General features: G+C 38.1%; 1 pseudogene; it reads right to left on the reverse strand.

Annotated features, from left to right (window-relative positions):
- Positions 1–477: 477 nt before the first annotated feature.
- LOC471277 (small ribosomal subunit protein eS12-like) lies at positions 478–875 on the reverse strand (annotated as a pseudogene).
- Between the last annotated feature and the right edge of the window lie 17777 nt (positions 876–18652).

The raw sequence follows: 18652 nt of genomic DNA on the forward strand, positions 1-18652 counted from the left end.
TCCTTGATAATAAATTTCTTACTTTGTGTGTGTGTGCATGCATTTCCATGTGTTTTTATTTAGTTATGTTTTTATATCATTAAAACTTTTTCCACTTTGGCAAGCGTATTACTGGTAATGTCTCCCAATTTTCTTTGTGATAGTTAATTTCCACATAAGCAGTCATCAAATTGTAATATAACTCTAAAATCTTTTCATTCAGTAGGTTAGATTCTAAAACTGAGGAAAAGATTAAATATCTTGTTCCTTAGAAAAGTATGCATATTCAATGTTTCTGACCCACTCATCGAAGTTTGAAGAGTGCAGATGAAAGAAGCTGAAAAGGTTAAACCCCTGAATGCTTATTACTTTTACTTATTAATGAGAAATACATAAGTGAATTTGTGACTTTCACGCTGTTTGAAACAGCCTTATTAAAGAGCCATAATTTGTGTGTGTGTGTGCGTGTGCATGTTGGTATGCACCAGTTTTATGTGTTCATTTCTTGCATTTGAAGTACTCTTTGATGACATCCTTGGCCTGACACTCCTTGCCAGCGTCCTTAACTTCTACACAACTGCCACCAACCACTTTACAACCACTTTTCCCTCTCTGTCAGTTTCGCAGAGGCCTGCTTGTTGCTCTAGTTTCTTGTCATCAACCTTAAGTCGGTTGATTCGGTGTTCAGCGCAAAAGGCCTCCACCAACTTGACATACACAGGCTCATCACAGTTGGATGCAAGCACACAAAGATGGGCTTGGCACTTGTCTAAGGCTTTGGCAGCTTCAAGAATTCCACATGCTGGGCCATCATGGATGAGGGCGGTCTTCAGCACTTCTTGTAAAGCAGTATTAACTTCCATTATACCTCCAGCAGTAATGCCTTCCTCGGCCATGGCTGTGGCTTACCTGTGAAGCTGAATCTTAAATGCACCTGGGCCTCCACTTCCACGCGACTAGGTGGTGGCAGGGTAAGAAATGGCATAATTTATATATCTTGAAATTTGTTCAACGTAAGTATACAATGATTTCTTGTAAATTTATGGAGTTGTGTAGCAACCACTATTCACTTAAAAATATTTTCATCACTCCAAAAAAGTCCCTGGTGGCTACTTGCAATCACTTACATTCTTAACCTCAGGTCCAGGCAACAATTGATTTTTTTTTTGTCACTTTAAGTTTGCCTTTTTCTTAAGGTTTCTTGTAAATGAAATTATACAAGATAGTCTTCTGTGTCTGGCTTCTTTCACTTAACATAATGTTTTAGGGTTCATCCATGTTGTAGCATGTATCAATAGCCATTTTTTTTATTGCTGAATAGTATTCCACTGTGTAGATAATATCTCACATTTTATTTATCCACTCATTAGTTTATGAACATCTGGATTGTTTCCATCTGGCTATTATACATAATGAACATTCATGTGCAAATTTTGTGTGGGTACATGTTTCCAGTTCTCTCGGATATATATCTAGGAGTGGAATTTCTGGATTAAAGATTCTATATTTACCTTTTTGAGGAACTGCCAAACTGTTTTCCATAGTGCTTGCACTATTTTTGCATTCCCAACCAGCAACGTATGAAATTTCCAATTTCTACACACATCTTAGCAAAAACTTGATATTATCAGTCTTTTTATTATAGCCATTTTAGTAGGTATGTAATAATAGCATGTAGTTTTATTTTGCATTTCCCTAATGATTAATGGTGTTAAGCATTTCTTCTTGAGATTATTAGCCATTTTGTATTTTCTTTGTTAAATGTTTATTCAGATTGGGTGTCATGGTCCACGCCTGTAATCCCAGCACTTTGGGAGGCCAAGGTGGGTGGATCACCTGAGCTCAGGAATTCCAGATCAGCCTGGCTAACATGGTGAAACCTCATCTCTACTAAAAAATACAAAAATTAGCCAGGTGTGGTGGCACATGCCTGTAGTCCCAGCTACTCCAGAGGCTGAGGCAGGAGAATCGCTTGAACCCAGGAGGCAGAGGTTGCTGTGAGCTGAGATTGTGCCACTGCACTCCAGCCTGGGCAACAGAGTAAGACTCTGTTTCAAAAAAAAAGTCTATACATATCTTTTGCCTCTCTCTATATATATATACATACATATATATATATACACACACATATACACACACACACACACACACACATATATATTTGTTTCGTTTTGTTTTGTTTTTTGTTTTTTTTAAGAGACATGAGGTCTTGCTCTGTTACCCAGGCTGATCTCAAACTCCTGGGCCCAAGCAATTCTCCCACCTTAGCCTCCCAAAGTGCTGGGATTACAGGCATGAGCTACCACACCCAGCTCTTTTCCCTATTTTTTAGTTGGATAGTTTATCTTCTAGTTATTGAGTTATAAATATCCCTTATGTAGTCTGGATGCAAATAGTTTACCAGATATAGTACTTGCAAATATGTTCTTCCAATTTGTGGCTTGTCTTTTTATTTTTTTAAGACTCTCAGGTTTTGAAATCAGAAAAAAATATAATGGGCTCAATATTATGTGAAAAATTATACTTAATCTCCTAATAATTTTATTCTTTTAAATCTTTAAACACAATACAGACAGAATTTGGAAACTGGAATTACAATTTACTTCCTAGAGGATGAATTATAACACAGGAAAAGCCTTTTATTATAATATGTTTTGACATGAGATTAGTGGTTTACAGCTAACTGGCTGAGGAAGAAGAGTCCTGATTTGTAGCATTTTCAATTTCCATGGTATAAATACTCCCCCAGGGACAATTTTAAGGCACTAATGGTTTAACAACCAACTCAAAAAGTTTCTGAACATTTAGCTCTTGACCCTAGAGAGCCAGAAAGAACCAGCTCTAGCATACTACTAAAAATCCATGATTGAAGTGGTAGTAAAAGTCTTAAAGATAAACAAAAGAAGAAGGAAGGGAAGGGATGGGGGAAGGGGGAAGGGAAAAGGAAAGGGAAGGGAAGGGAAGAGGAAAGGGAAGGGAAGGGAGAAGGAAACAGGAGACGAGGGGAGGGGACGGGAGAGGAGAGGGGAGGGAAGAGGGGAGGAGGGGGAGAGGGGAGGGGAGAGGGGAGGGGAGAGGAGAGGGGAGGGGAGGGGAGAGGAGAGGAGGGGAGGGGAGGGGAGGGGAGGAGAGGGGAGGGGAGGGGAGAGGAGGGGAGGGGAGGGGAGGGGAGGAGAGGGGAGGGGAGAGGAGGGGAGGGGAGGGGAGGGGAGGAGAGGGGAGGAGAGGAGAGGAGGAAAGAGAGAAGAGAGAAGAGAGAAAAGAAGAGGACACCTGCTTTGGAGGAATTTGCAGATTACCAAGAAAGATATCACTGATCCTTTACATGAAAATGAAAGGAAAATTAGTTTTTAAAAAACCAAGTCAACAGATTATAAAAACACATAAATAAGAAGCTCTACAAAGAACAAAAATGAAAATAAAATCATTCTCTGGAGCAGAAAATGGAAACTATTTTATAACTGTGGTATCACTATCACTAATCCAGGAAACCCACTGAAAGGACTGTGGTGACTATAAGGAGTTCGTTCCATGTTGTTTGTGTGGTGCTGACCGTTCCCATTCACCTCCGGCAGCTAACACACAAGTCTGGCCTATCCCCCTTAAACCTAATATTGGTTCAAGAAAGAGCACATGGACCAATCCCTCCAAAGCCCTCCCTGGAGCTTTTTCTGGAAGAAACAAGAGATCAGTAGGCATTAAGATTATGTAGGCCTGGAGTTGCAGTCTGCTCAAGTGATGACTCACTCTTCCCCCACTATTTAGCAGCCATGGGTTTTGGGAGGTGTGTTAGTCCATTTTTATGCTGCTGATAAAGACATACCTGAGACTGGGCAATTTACAAAAAAGACATGTAATGGACATACAGTTCCACATGGCTGGGGAAGCCTCACAATCATAGCAGAAGGCAAGGAGGAGCAAGTCACATCTTACATGGATGGCGGCAGGCAAAAAAGAGAGCTTGTGTAGGGAAACTCCCGTTTTTAAAACCATCAGACCTTGTGAGACTCATTTGCTACCATGAGAACAGTGCAGGAAAGACCTGCCCCCATAATTCAATCACCTCCCACCGGGTTCCTCCTGTGACATGTGGGAATTGTGGGAGTTACAATTCAAGATGAGATTTGGGTGGGGACACAGCCAAACATATCATAAGGCATTAAAAAACAATTATACTATCTCCTTCTACAGTGCAAGTCACTCCCCCTAGCTACAGTGATTGGTCCAGAAGTAAGCTAATCAAGGCAAACCACAAGCCTTTCAATCAACCCTTCAGGAACTACATGTTCTCTTCCCCAGAAAATGACCCCCTGGCCTAGCCTGAGGATAAACATAACACATGGGGGATGGCAAGGCCCACGGAATCCCAGAGAAAGATTGATGAGGCCACTCTTGAAGATGGTTCTACATCTTCACTATTTAATTCGCAAACAAATAAATCTCTTTTGTTTAGCCAGTTTAAATTCCATTTTATACTGCAACAAAAGCATTCTATTGGGTTCAATAATCTTTCTACCCTTGTTTTTTTGGTTGTTGTTAACTCTTCTGTCATTTGACAGTGTCAAAACTTTGTAATTTTGTGCTCTTGACCTTCAACTGTTCACGCATCTTCTTTCTTTTTGTTTTTGTTTTTGTTTTTTTTGGCAGGTGGGGTGACGTGATGGAGTCTTGCTCTGTCACCCAGGCTGGAGTGCAGTGGTGCAATCTAGGCTCATCTCAACCTCCACCTCTCAGATTCAAGCAATTCTCCCACCTCAGCCTCCTGAGTAGCTGGGGTTACAGGCATGCACAACCAGTCCCCACCAATTTTTGTATTTTTAGTAGAGACAGGGTTTCACTGTGTTGGCCAGGCTGCTCTCAAACTCCTGACCTCAAGTGATCCACCTGCCTTGGCCTCCCAAAGTGCTGAGATTACAGGCATGTCACTTGTCTTCTGATCTTTAAAGTCCTCCAGCATATCTATGGAAGCAAGCATGGAAGGACATGGATGAGAACATGCTGCTATCGATTCACAGTCATCTGTCCTTTCTTCACCAACAATCTGTTTTCATGCAGGCCTGCTCGACCCAGTTTTGGAGTGTTTATCTTTACTCCAACCTTGCCCACCAGCAGAACATTGTATCTGCCAATTACCCCTGATTCCTTATGTAGAACTATGGCACCCTGGGCAAAGAACACCCTGTCTTAAAGCCCAACCCAGGCTCCTGGGACTTGTCCAGACTGAGGTCTTAGCACATACCTATTAAGAGAAAGAATCAAATAGCTGCAACATGACTTTCTACTGATTCTTCTGGCTTTTGTGACCGTTCCATTTCAGTTCTTTTCAAAAGCTCTATTGGCAATATCTGCTCCTTAAACATTAGCAATTCCCCAGGTTTAAGTGCCACATAGTAATTCCAGTTTTAATTAAATCCACAGAAATTGAGTGTTCTGTCCAAAATCAGGCTTGGAATTCAACTTTCTAAAGTCCAGGAGAGGATTCAATTAATTTCTACATCTGGCAGAACAATCTTTAATAGCCTTAATTGGATAAACATCTTGGAAAAGTTTATATTTGTTCCTGGGGGTGATGTTTTTCTTTTTCTTTTTTTTTGTAAAGACAGGGTCTTGCTATGTTACTCAGACCAGTCTTGAACTCCTGGGCTCAAGCCATCCTCCCACTTCAGTCTCTCAAAGTTCTAAGTTTACAGACATGAGCCCCAACCATGCTCAGCCTGGATGTGATGTTTTTAGGCAGAATATTGACATATAAATACATTCTGAATGAAGAATCCAAAAGGCATTATTAGGTGGGGAAAGTAAAGGGACTAAGGATATTCTCTCTTGAGAAGAAAATTCTTAGGAGAGAGCAGACAGCTGTCTCAAATATCTAAATGTCTGGACTGTATAAAAGAAACTGGATTTAGGCCAGGTGCGGTGGCTCACGCCTGTAATCCCAGCACTTTGGGAGGCCAAGGCGGGTGGATCACCTGAGGTCAGAAGTTCAAGACCAGCCTGGCCAACATGGTGAAACCCCGTCTCTACTAAAAATACAAAAATTAGCAGGGTGTAGTGGCGGGCACTTGTAATCCCTGAGGCAGGAGAATCGCTTGAACCCAGGAGGCGGAGGCTGCAGTGAGCCAAGATTGTGCCATTGACCTCCAGCTTGGGTAACAAAGGGAGACTGTCTCCAAAAAAAAAAAGAAAGAAAGAAACTAGATTTATTTCATGCTCCTCATAAGGAGGATTGGGAGCAAGGATCAAAAGCAGCAATCAACTCAATTTGGATTAAATGTATAATAAATAAGATTTTTCTTCCTTCTTCTTTTTTTTTGTTTTGTTTTGGTTTTTTTCAGACAGATTCTTGCTCTCTTGCCCAGGCTGGAGTGCAGTGGCATGATCATGGTCCGCAGCAGCCTCAACCTCCTGAGCTCAAGCAGCCTTCCCACCTCAACTTCCTTAATAACTGGGTCCACAGGTACACACCACCATGCCCAGCTAATTTATTTATTTATTTTTATTTTTATTTTTTGTAGAGATGGAGTCTTGCTGTGTTGCCCAGGCTGGTCTTGAACTCCGGTGTTCAAGGGATCCTCCCACCTCAGCTTCCCAAAGTGCTGGGATTACAAGCAAGAGCCACTGTGTCTGGCCTTGAGATTTTTCAATAATTTGAATTGTTCCCAAATATAACAGATTGATTTGTGAGGTGGTGAACTCACGTCTGTAAAAAATGTCAAGCAGCATTTAGATGCCAACCTATCAGGGATGCTAGAGATACACACTTCCAACTGGAAGTGGCTTTTAAGATCCCAGATATTTTTTAAATTCTAGAATGTGTCTCAAATGAAATGCAATTTGTAAAATCCTAACTGGCGCTTCTCAAACTTTAGTGTACATAAAATCACCTAGAAAACTGGTTAAAACACACATTCAGGGCCCCACCCCTCAGATATTCTGATTCATTAAGTCTGAGGTGAGCCCCAAATTTTGCTTTTCTAATAAGCTCGCAAATGATGCTGATTCTGTTGGTCCAGGAACCATGCTTTGAATAGCCCTGCAAATCGTAATTTTTTATTCGATATTTGTAAAGAGATGAAAGAAAATTAAAAGGCTTGGCAAGCAAAAAGAAATGAAAAGTAATGTGTACTCGGTGTTCATATAGGAAATAAAACAGTGTAATGACTACTTCGAAGGAAAAAAATTCTTCCAAAACGTAGGCCACATCTACCCAACAGTATGCAAACATTTGGAGAGGAAAGTAATTGGTACATATGGCTGTAGGTGTTCATTTCTAACTAAACTAAACAGTCCATCAAAGCCTTTCTTTCAGACATTTAATTAAGTAATTCTGAGGAGATTATGTCATTTAAATATTTCTTGTTTGGGGGTCAGGGACCCACTTAGGTTCAGGTATCTCTTCTGCTCATCTCTAAATCCTTGTTTAGCAACTCCACCCAGACCATTAACAAAATCCAGGGTAAGCTTGTCAGTTAGGAGTAAAGGAGAGCTGTTTGGGACAAATAGTATAATTCAGTTTGTAAATGTCTTTACCCTTGAAGTGGAGATCTGGGCAATCATCTTAAAACGATAAGCTCCCTAATGGCAAGTTCAAAGGAAATCTTTATCCATCCTTCAAGGCTCATCTTAAATTGCACTCCCTCATTAATTCTTTCCTGATTCCATCAACAGACTGTAAGCGCCAAATCCTTATCTCACTGGCAGATCTCTTAAGATATAACCTACTAATTCCGAACTGTAATGTTATTTGTTGTATTAGTGTGGATCCAAGCACACAGTAGGTTACATAGAAGAAGGATAATATAAAGAATTATTAAACTCTGATAAATGAATATACAGAAAAAAGGACAGTAAAAGAAAACTATAAGGTACCCTAGGGCTGAATAAGAGTATCAAGGAAGAACAAAGTTGTAAGGGGGCCCCCTCCCCAGACCTGGGGTTCAGACCTCATTGGAGAAGGTATAGTTTAGCCTGATAACCAAAACAGAAAAGTTCACTGGTTTGCATTAGCCCGAGCTGGTCTGGGGTCACTAGGAGAGCAGGAAGCATCCCTACAGAGTGCAGCCAGAGCTCAGCAGATCAGAAGCCAGATGCATGGTTAGGCATAGGTGGTGGGAATCCAGGGAGCAGGCAAGCCACAGAGCCCAAATAAAGAGTAATGTCTCCGGGGGAAAACTCTCAGGCTGTTGACAATCCACATGCAGGCTTGCACAGGGAATTGGGGCATTCATGTGGTCAGGAAGACTTTGGGACACCAGTTTCCATGCCAAGGGGTCCATGGGAAGCTTATTGCCAGGATAGGCTGAAACTGCAAGGTTACCTAGTGACTGCATATTCTAGGAATGTGGCCAAAACAGAGTTCCACCAAATGTCCTCAAACCCACTCCACCAACTTGCCATGCAGCAGCCAGAAACAGCAGGAGACATCTTTCCAACAGCCTCTACTAAGAAAACTTAGCATTATGCTCACTGTAAGGAGGAGACACTTAAAAGAATTCTGCCTATTAACAAAGGGCATATGTTGTGGAGTGAATCTGGAGCTGAGAGGCAGGCAATAAACTGATGGTTGACATGTATGTGTTATTACAAGATTGTTGATTCTTTTAGGATTAAAGACTGGATTTCATCTCTGTAGTCTCTGTGGTACCTAGGTCTTATTATAACAAACTATTCCTCAGTAAATATTGAGAACTCCTGGCTTTTTTTTCCAGAAATTGATAAGTTGATCCTAAAATTTATATGGAAATGTAATGGACCCAACATAGCCAAAGCAACATTTGAAAAAACAAAGTTGGAGGACTTGCATTTTCTGATACCAAAACTTACTACAAAGCTACATTAGTCAAGACAATATGGGACTGCCATAAGGGTAGAAATATAGATAAGTAGAAAAGAACTGAGATCCCAGGAATAAATCATTAAATTTATGGTTAATTGATTTTTTAACATAGGTGCCAAGACAGTTCAATGGAGGAGGAATATATTTTCAACAAATAATGCCAGAACAACTCTCTACCCATATGCAAAAGAATGAATTTGAACCCCTATATCATACCATATACAAAAATTCAGTCTAAATGGATCATATATCTAAATGGAAGAGTGAAAACTATAAAACTCTTAGAAGAAGAGATTGGAGTAAACCTTTATGACTTTACATTAGGCAGTGGTACCTTAGATATAACGTCAAAATTCAAAATCTTTGTGCCTTAAAGGACATCATCAAGAATATAAAATGACAGCCCACAAATGGGAGAAAATATTTATATATCTGATAAGGGATTTATATCCAGTGCTTCTACAAATCAATAGTTTAAAAATAAAATTACCCAATTTTTAAAATAAGCAAAGGATTTGAATTGATATTCTCCAAAGAAGATATGTAAATTATCAATAAGCACACAAAAAGGGGCTCCAAATCGTTAGTCATTAGGGAAATGTATGTCAAAACCTCAGTGACCTACCACTTCATACCTATTAGGATGGCTATAATAATAAAAAAAACACTAACAATTTTTAAAGGAAAATATGGAAAAGTTGGAACCCTCATGCATTGCTGGTGGGAATGTAATATAGTAAAGTCACTTTGCAAAACAGCCTCGTAGTTTCTCAAAATGTTGACCATAGCATTACCATATGACCCACCAACTCTACCCTTAGGCAGATACACCAAGAGAATCAGAAAGCTTATGTTGACATAAAAATTTATACGTGACTATTTATAGCAGTATTAGTCACAATAGGCAAAAAGTGAAAACCACTCAAATGTCTATTAACTGATGAATGGCCAAACAAACTGTTGTGTATCCATACACTGGAATACTTTTTTACATGACCATTAAAATAAATTAAGTACAGATACATAGTACGACATGGATAAATCTTGAAAACATTATTGTAAGTGAAAGAAGCCACACACAAAAGGCTACATATTGTATAATTCCATCTATATCAAATGTTCAAAATAGGCAAATCCATAAAAACAGAGCAGAATAGTGGTTGCCAGGGACTGGGGAAAAGGGGGAAAATGGTGAATGACTCCCAGTGGATATGGGGTTTTGAGAGAGAGAGATAAAAATATTCTGGAAATAGAAGTAGCCAAGTATGGGGGCTCACACCTGTAATCCCAACACTTTGGGAGGGTGAGGCAGGTGCATCACTTGAGTACAGGAGTTCGAGACCAGCTTGTGCAACATGGCAAAACCCCCATCTCTACAAAAAGTCAAAAAATTAGCTGGGCATGGTGTCATGCACCTATAGTCATAGCTACCAAGAAGGCTGAGATGGAAGGATCATTTGAGCCCAAGAGGTTGAGGCTGCAGCAAGATGTGATCACACCACTGTACTACGCCTGGACAACAAAGTGAGACCTTGTCTCAAAAAAAAAAAAAAAAAAAGAGGTAATGAATGATATCTGAACAATATAGTGCACATACTAAAAATTATTGAACTGTGCACTCTACAAGGGCATTTTACAGTATGTACTCAGTTCTGAATTATATCTGAACTAAACTGTTAGTTAAAACATTGAGAACTAAGATTTTGATATTTGCTTCCATTTTCTTCTTCCCTTCCCAAGTATGTAGTCACATCCAGAGAACCTGTATAGAAAAGAATAAAACCTTCTTTTCTTGAAACAATTAGAACAAATAGAAAATTGGAATGTAATAATCATTGATGTCAAGTTTCATATATCCTTATAAAAATACCTAATTACAATTTTTGGTTGTCATGAATTTTGAAAACTCATTAAAATAAGTGACACAGATGCTATGGCACTAAATAACCAATGGAGTAGAAGACTTGACCAAGCCACCTCGTCTCTCCCTGGGCTTCCAAGTCCTCAACTATGAAATAGGAAAGTTAGGAGAGATGACCTTCAGTATCTGTATGCTTCTGTTATTTGTTCTAGAAAATTAGCTTTAAAATCAAAATTTCAAAGACCTTCAATGTTTACAAATTAAATACATAGTAATAAGAATTATTTTCTGCCAGAGACAGTTCTTATTAACTGTGGGTGCAACTGTATATTCTGCTTTTCTTTTTCTCTTGATAGAGCTCATGTCTTTTTATCACTAGGTTAAAATATATAATTCTGTGTGTGTAGAAAATATCATTATATTTGAATTTTTACATGTTCTTTGAAGGAATTCTTTACCCACTTAACAATTTAGGCCTTCTAATTCCATACATACTTGTACATACTTTGATTACAGAGATTTCATTTTTCTCCACGTAAAGTTAAAATACAGGCAGCTAAAAAAAGCCTGTGCTATTTCTGCCAGCCCTCTCCTGGGACTCTGCTCCCTAGTTAGGCAGTTATTTAAAATTGAGCGATTATACTGCCTTTTTCTGATAGTTACAATTTTTAAAACTTAACTTTTCTTTAAAAAAAAAAACAGAGAATAAAGCAAACTGCATTCAACTGGTCAGTGTGCTCCCTGGAAACCCAGCAGATACTTTTCTGTCTATATTTGGATTTAAGTGTATATTTAGACTCTTTATCCCAGAGAGCTCAGTGATTTGCACTCTGAAAGCATGTGCTCTTCTGTTAGTCATTTTAAGAAATTTTTTTTTTGCCTTCCCACTTAAAAAAAAAAAAGGATGAAGGGCAAAGAAAAAAAGGAAACGAAAAGAAAAGAAAGAAAGAATTTGATTAAAGCAGAAAGAAAGAATTTGACTAAAGCAGGAAGAAAGAATAACAAGAAAAAACCATGGCAAATCAAGTTCCTCAAGTCTGTTCTATCCATTCATCTGCTCTCTACAAGAGGAGATCCTGTTGTTCACGGCCTGTTCACGGAAGCCCACCCTGCTTCTCCTCTGTGTACCCACGGCACGTTACTTAATGCTTACTTTTATTCTGCTGTGCATTATATTAGTTACTTAAATGTCTGTGTCCCTGACTAGAACTGGATTTCCTTGAGTACTGAGTCAGACTGCCACTGAGTCACACTGAATACAAATCTAGTCATTTCTCAAATTAAAACTCTCTATAGTCTCCTAAAATGCGGAGGGATGTATACTCCTTGAACAGTCCCTTGTACAATGATTTCATAAAGTGGGATCTCAATACAATGTGTTGAATTAAATTTGCTTGTGAGATCATTCAGTGTAAACCATATGAAATGTTCATTCCCTCAGGTCAAAAACTGGCAAGAATTCTATTACTCTGGCATAAAGGAATTTCAGACACCCGCTGTTTGGTGTTGCCTTCCCCCTTCCTTGTAAATGAGCTCTCTTATCATGCACCTCACATTCAAGGGATTTTGTCAACATTTCATATGGCTCATTGTAATAATTTTCACTGAAGAGTTTTAAATTTATAGAGGTATATTAATTGTAAAAGGACTATTTGAAATTAATTTCTTTCTGTCTCTTACAGATTTGATAATAAGGAGCACAACAGGGGCCAGGAATTTGTTTATAGAACATAAAGGGAGCAATGGTTTTTAGTCTTTTAGGGTGAATCTGACAGAAAACATGGACACACTTCCCAGAAAAATGCTCACATGTACACTCTCACCATTTTGCATATAATTCCAGCAGATTAGTAGATCCTTTCATCTCCTCCAATCAATTAATAACTTCTCTTGTAGAAGACTATATTCAGAAGATGAAAGAAGTGTTGAGCAATGGTTCAGTAATTCCAGCTGAACTTCAGTTTTAGAACAAGAAAAAAAGTAGTCTCTTTTCGGATCGACCCAGTCCACAATTCACCAGATGGTTGCCTCTCTTTGCCTATATAAACACAGTTAAACAGGAAATGCACATAATATATTACCCAAATTGAGACACTATTGAGGGTGAAAGAGGCACTGACAATAATTACAGCAAGACAACAAAACTATGATCCATATAACTATGATCTATATATATCATTAAATATTTGGAGAGTTTATTTTTTAAATGTATCAGATCCCTATTGTCTAGATGACTGTCCCATTTTTCTGCTTTCCTTAAGGGGCTAATACCCATTATCATAATTAGCCCATAAAAAGCAATGATCAAATTCATGGCTTTTTCTTCCTTTTGTACTTCAACTTGGAGTAAGTCAGTTAAACTTTACAGGGCTCAGCCTCCTACCAATAAATGCACAGGTGGAATACATCTGCTCTTAAGGTTTTTTTTCAAGCTCCACCGTCCTATACATTCAATTTGAAAGTGAAGATTTTTTATCAGAAATCTGCTAAGTAAAAAGGTTTCTAGGCCCCCTACTTAGAAAAAAAGACCTTCAAAATCATAGTGTTTTTGTAAAAAGCAAATAACTTAATTGATTAAAAGTCCCTAATAGTTTATAATCAAGCTTATAATCTACAATATAGTCTGTAACTTTGAAGTGTAAATGTAACTATGTTAATTAATCAGATTATGTATTTTTTCATGTAATTACCACAATAAGGTAGATACCTTAGTCTCATTCTACAGACAAGAAAAACAAACTTAGAAACTTGACTGAGGTTACACTGATGATAAATGACAAAATCAAAGTTAAAACCCCATCTGACTGCACAGCTTGGACACTTCACTGCTGAACTTAAAGCTCATGAATTTACCAAGTACCATCCCTGCTTTAAACTTAGCTATCAGTCTACTATAGCCCCAACATATTAAAAAATACCATATTTCCTAGACATTATAAAAGCTATCTCTTACACAATCACTTAATTGCCTATCACAGTAAGTGATAATGGTCACACTCTGGGTTTAAATAGAGCAGAAAAGTATATTCAATATTTGTTAGTACATATTAAAAATACCAAGTCGGCTGAGACCAATTATCTAAGGAACAGTTCATAATGAACCACCCTCAAATATGAAACAGCTCTAATTGTGAGAGCTATGACTCCATCTGAAATAATTTTTTAAATGACAACCCCAAAACTATACTCTGCATTTTTACATGTGATACATAAAAACCAGCTGCTATCAAGACTTTTTAAATCTTAAAATATAATTTTTAATATGTATATATAAAACATGTATATGTAAAACGGTCAATTGCTCTCAGCATTGAGAAGATACATTAGCACAACATATGGCTACCACTACTGCTACTTTAAAAGACACTACCTTATGTTATATAAATACTACCTTGGAGACAGTCATAGGCCTTTATGGATTTTTAAACCTAACTAATGTTAGGTTTAAATGTTTTAACCTTGAAACCTAATATTTTAAGTTAGCACACAAGATTATAATGCAGATTTTCCTTGAGATATATGGAAAAGTTAAGCAAAACTTGGAAAAGGATATTTCATTAAATAACCAAAGTGAACCACTTCACCAACTTAAATAATAATTACTGAAGACTGTGCCATTCTATATGTTCAGGACAACGCAGCGACAGGTTAACAAACAATCCTAGGGTTTCTACCTGAAATTGCCCTCCTGTCCTTACATGAAGCAGCTAATTTTCTGGGACAAGGCAGAATGAAGATGTTCTTTCAGAATATAAATCCTTGAAGACCATAAAGATGTTCCACTAACTTATTTTGACATTTTCTCAACTCCAAAACATGTATTCTTTTTGTAAATGCTGTATCGTTTCAATTAAATTTTAAGCACCTGTGAACAAGGAGAATCTAAACAAATATGCTTTGCTAGCTAGCAAAAAAAAGCAAAAATAATAATAGTGGAAGATGGAAATGTTAAATTTGTCAATATTTTTGGTGATCTGAAAACTATACACCTTAGGAAATTATCTAGAAAATAACATGTATTTTGTCGCTTTCATCTAGAATGTAACTTCACATCACATAAATCATAATACTAATGAAAATTATAACAAATTCATTTTCCTCCCCCACAATAAAAGTAGTATAAACTTCCACTGAGAGATCATTGGATTTAAATCAAATTGCATAATCAAAATTAAAAACAATAAACACTTGCACAAAAATGTGTCTCATGGAAAACCGAAACTGGAGATAAATTGTCTTGTAAAATGCATTAAAATACAAGTCCAAAACCACAGGCAATATTTAACACAAGCCTGAAATCCTATTAAATCAAAGGCAAAACTTGAAAGTCATTTTAGCACCACCATTCAAAAACTTACACCGGCTGGGTACAGGAAAAACAGAGGGAGGTTTCTTCAAAACCACCTACACAGTGGCTGTTTTCCTGCTCCCAGGTCTGTCAGTGGAGACCAGCTTCCTGCTCAAGCACAAGGAGCACATGGTGCATATGGAAAACCGTGGAGTCAGCCAAATTCCCACCCACACCAGCTCCTCTCCTCAGCCGGGCCCTTACAAGCCACAGAAACTGATCAACTCAATGTGATGGAAAGAAGAAACCCAGGACACATTTCTTTTGTAAATGGAAATATTTAGGTACATTGCAGAGACTCAAACAACCCACAGAGGGGTTGAATGAAGTGTCATGAGTTTTAGAAAGCAAAGACTGAAAAGGTACCTTTCATTACAAAAGAGACTTGAGGAATAAAGCAATAGAGCTCCCTTAACTATAAATGGAGAAAGGAGCAAAAGATATTGAGAAGTGGTCACACCAAGGAAACTAATATAAGAAATAAAATCCATTTCAGAGGAGCTAGGAAAGGAAGAAAAATAAATAATTGAGTGATATAAAAAAAACTGGCTCTCCAAAACCATTAGTAAATGAATTACTATAGAGTGCAGAGTTTTCTGGAGAGCTGGGAGTTTATCCTTTAACTCATATTTAAAACACATTTAAAACAAATTTAACCAAATTTAATCTAATGCAGATCTTTCTAAAATCAATTACACATCATTGCTTTGACTTCTTAAATGTGATTTTTTTTTTTTTTTTTGAAACAGTCTCTTTCCGTTACCTAGGCTGGAGTGCAGTGGCACAATCTCAGCTCATTGCAGCCTCCATCTCCTGGGTTCAAACAATTCTCCTGCCTCAGCCTCCTGAGTAGCTGGGATTATAGGCGTGTGCCACCATGCCCAGCTAATTTTTGTATTTTTAGTAGAGACAGGGTTTTGCCATGTTGGCCAGGCTGTTCTCGAACTCCTGACCTCAGGTGATCCACCCACCTCAGCCTCCCAATGTGCGGGGATTACAGGCATGAGCCACTGTGCCCAGCCAAATGTGATTATTCTTAAAGGGTCATGAAAGGAAGCACTGTGCAATGATTTACAAACTCTGGCCTGAGCACAGGTGCTTGGCTGACCCATAAGAATCACCTGGGAAACTTCATAAAAATACAAAGAACAGGAATGAAGCCCAGAAATCTGTGCTTTTTAAAACCTTCCCTGGTAATTCTGATTCATGGCTAGTTTCAGGAACGGGGAGTATAAGGGGAAGAACACTTGTCTGACTATTAGTATTTAGGCAGTGTTACTTCGATAGCTATGAATGCATTCGACACATTTATTGAGCACCTAATATATCCTAATATTGAGCACTGTCTTAGTTCATTCAGGCTGCTATAACGAATACAATAGACTAGATGGCTTACAGACAACAGGCATTTATTTCTCATAGTTCTGGAGGCTGGGAAGTCTAAGATCAAGGGACTGGCACATTCAGTGTCTGGTTGGGCCTGCTTCTTGGTTCATAGGCAGTCATCTTCTCATTGTGTCCTCATGGGGTGGAAGGGGCAAAGGAGTTCTCTGGTCTCTCTTTTATAAGGTCACAGATCCCACTTATGAGAACTCTGCACCCATGAACTAATCACCTCCCAAAGTCCCCACCTCCAAATACCATCACACTGGGGATTAGGTGTCAACATTTGAATTTTGGGAGTACACGAACATTCAGTCTATAGCAAGCACCTAAGATAGGCTTTGGCATACAAAGATTAATAAAATGTGGTCTGCCAAAGAGTCTACATTCAAATAATGGGGCCAAATACATTAAAGTACAATGAGGTAAAAATATAATAGGATGTAATGAAAATCTATCCTGGAGAGTGAAAGAACTCCTAACTTAGCCTCGGTTTCCTGGAGGAGACATCTGAGGTGAGTCCCAAAGTTTGAGATATTAGTCAAGTGAATTTGAAGAGAGAATGAGGAGGAAGAAGGGGCAATGTTCTGAGTCCCCCTACATTATACATATAATATCAGTAGTTGATGGTAGAAAGTGGGAAATGGGTGGGTAAGAGTTTGAAGTTTAGTTTGCAGGCAGTGGACAGCTATTGTAGTATACAGTCAATGAGATCAGATTTACATTTCAGTCAGATGACTTTGGCCAGAGAAGTGGAATATAGATTTAAGAAGATAAGAAATGGAAATAGAAAAAAGAAAGAAATGGAAGGAGAAGAATGAGTTAGGAACCCATGGAACAATTTCAGGCAAGAGTTATTGAAGGTCTGATAAAAAGCAGTGAAAACTGAGATGGAAAGGGGAAGATAAATTTGAGAAAAATGGAGGCAAAAAGACAAAGTGATTGATTCGAAGAGGAAAGGACATGGAAGGGGTAGAAAAGGTGAGGGAGAGAGAAATAAAGGAGTCAAGGATGACACCCTCAGACCATGTTAGGCAAGTCATTTATTTCTAAGTGTCATTAATAAAATGTGTACCCTAGATGACCTCCAACATACTTTAAGTCTAAATGTCTATGCATCATTATTATATTGATGATTATATTATTCATTTGTGTCTTCAAAATCTTTTAGAGCTTGCCCTTACACTAAGGGGCTCCTGGATATTTGAAATTCAGGTATCTGCTTTCTCGAGTATTGTTATGTTCTCTCTTGATATGATGTGTAAATGGAACTTGTCAGCAGTAACAGTAGCTGCTGACAGCGTACCTGCCTATAGCAGTCTTCTCTTCTAAATGTGCTATTTCTGTATATTGTAGGTATGGAAGGAAGTTAGAGAACTGAGTAATCTCCCTCTCTTCTGAGCTATATGCTCCTTCATTTGTAACTCCCTCTGAGACTTTCTTTATTCTACATTGTTTTACTCTTAGTTGTGTACACGCTTTATATGTCCTATTTGGGCTTAAGCCCCTGAGAACAAGAAGGGTTTCTTAATGTTCTTTGTGCCGCTTCATATAAATTGTCCCCTACAGTGCCTTGCATACAGAACTTAAACAATGCATAGGTGTCTCTTTTGCACCAAGATTGTTAGAATTGTTAATAGATTATGAATAAACTGACTGGGTGAGGACCCAAAAAGCATTTTTTTTTCTGAGTAGATAAACTACAATGCTCAAGGCAGTTCAAAAGTCATTCAGAAAGCCTTTTGCTTAGTTTCTTGTTCTTAACTGTGTTCTAGATAGATAAAGTTATTAAGAGACAGAGATATGGAACAGCAAAATATTATTAAAGGAGGAAAAACTTAAGATGACTCAAGTACAATTTGAGAAAAAGGCAACTATCATGGAAAGTAAATATAAGCAGTCATCTAGTTTTTAATTAAATGGATTTTGATAAATCTATGTAAGAGTCAAATGTGTACATTGTCAGAGAGCTAAAAACTATAACATCCTTTAGGTAATCTTATAAGTGTAATTGGAAAACACATGTCTAGCAGTTTGTATCAACTCTTTAAGTTTATTATCTTACCTGACAAACCACACAGTTAAGAAAGTTAAAGCTAAACAGTGTGTTGCTCATTCCAAAATTGTGCCATTAGAGACATCCCTAAGGATTTGACCTTTGCTCAACTGTCATTAAGATTATGAAGCCTATACCTCTTACATATGTTTCAATAGAATCATTTTTATAGCACATTGCTTTTTATAT

The sequence above is a fragment of the Pan troglodytes genome, chromosome 3 (genome assembly GCF_028858775.2).
Source record: "Pan troglodytes isolate AG18354 chromosome 3, NHGRI_mPanTro3-v2.0_pri, whole genome shotgun sequence".
Lineage (NCBI taxonomy): Eukaryota > Metazoa > Chordata > Mammalia > Primates > Hominidae > Pan > Pan troglodytes.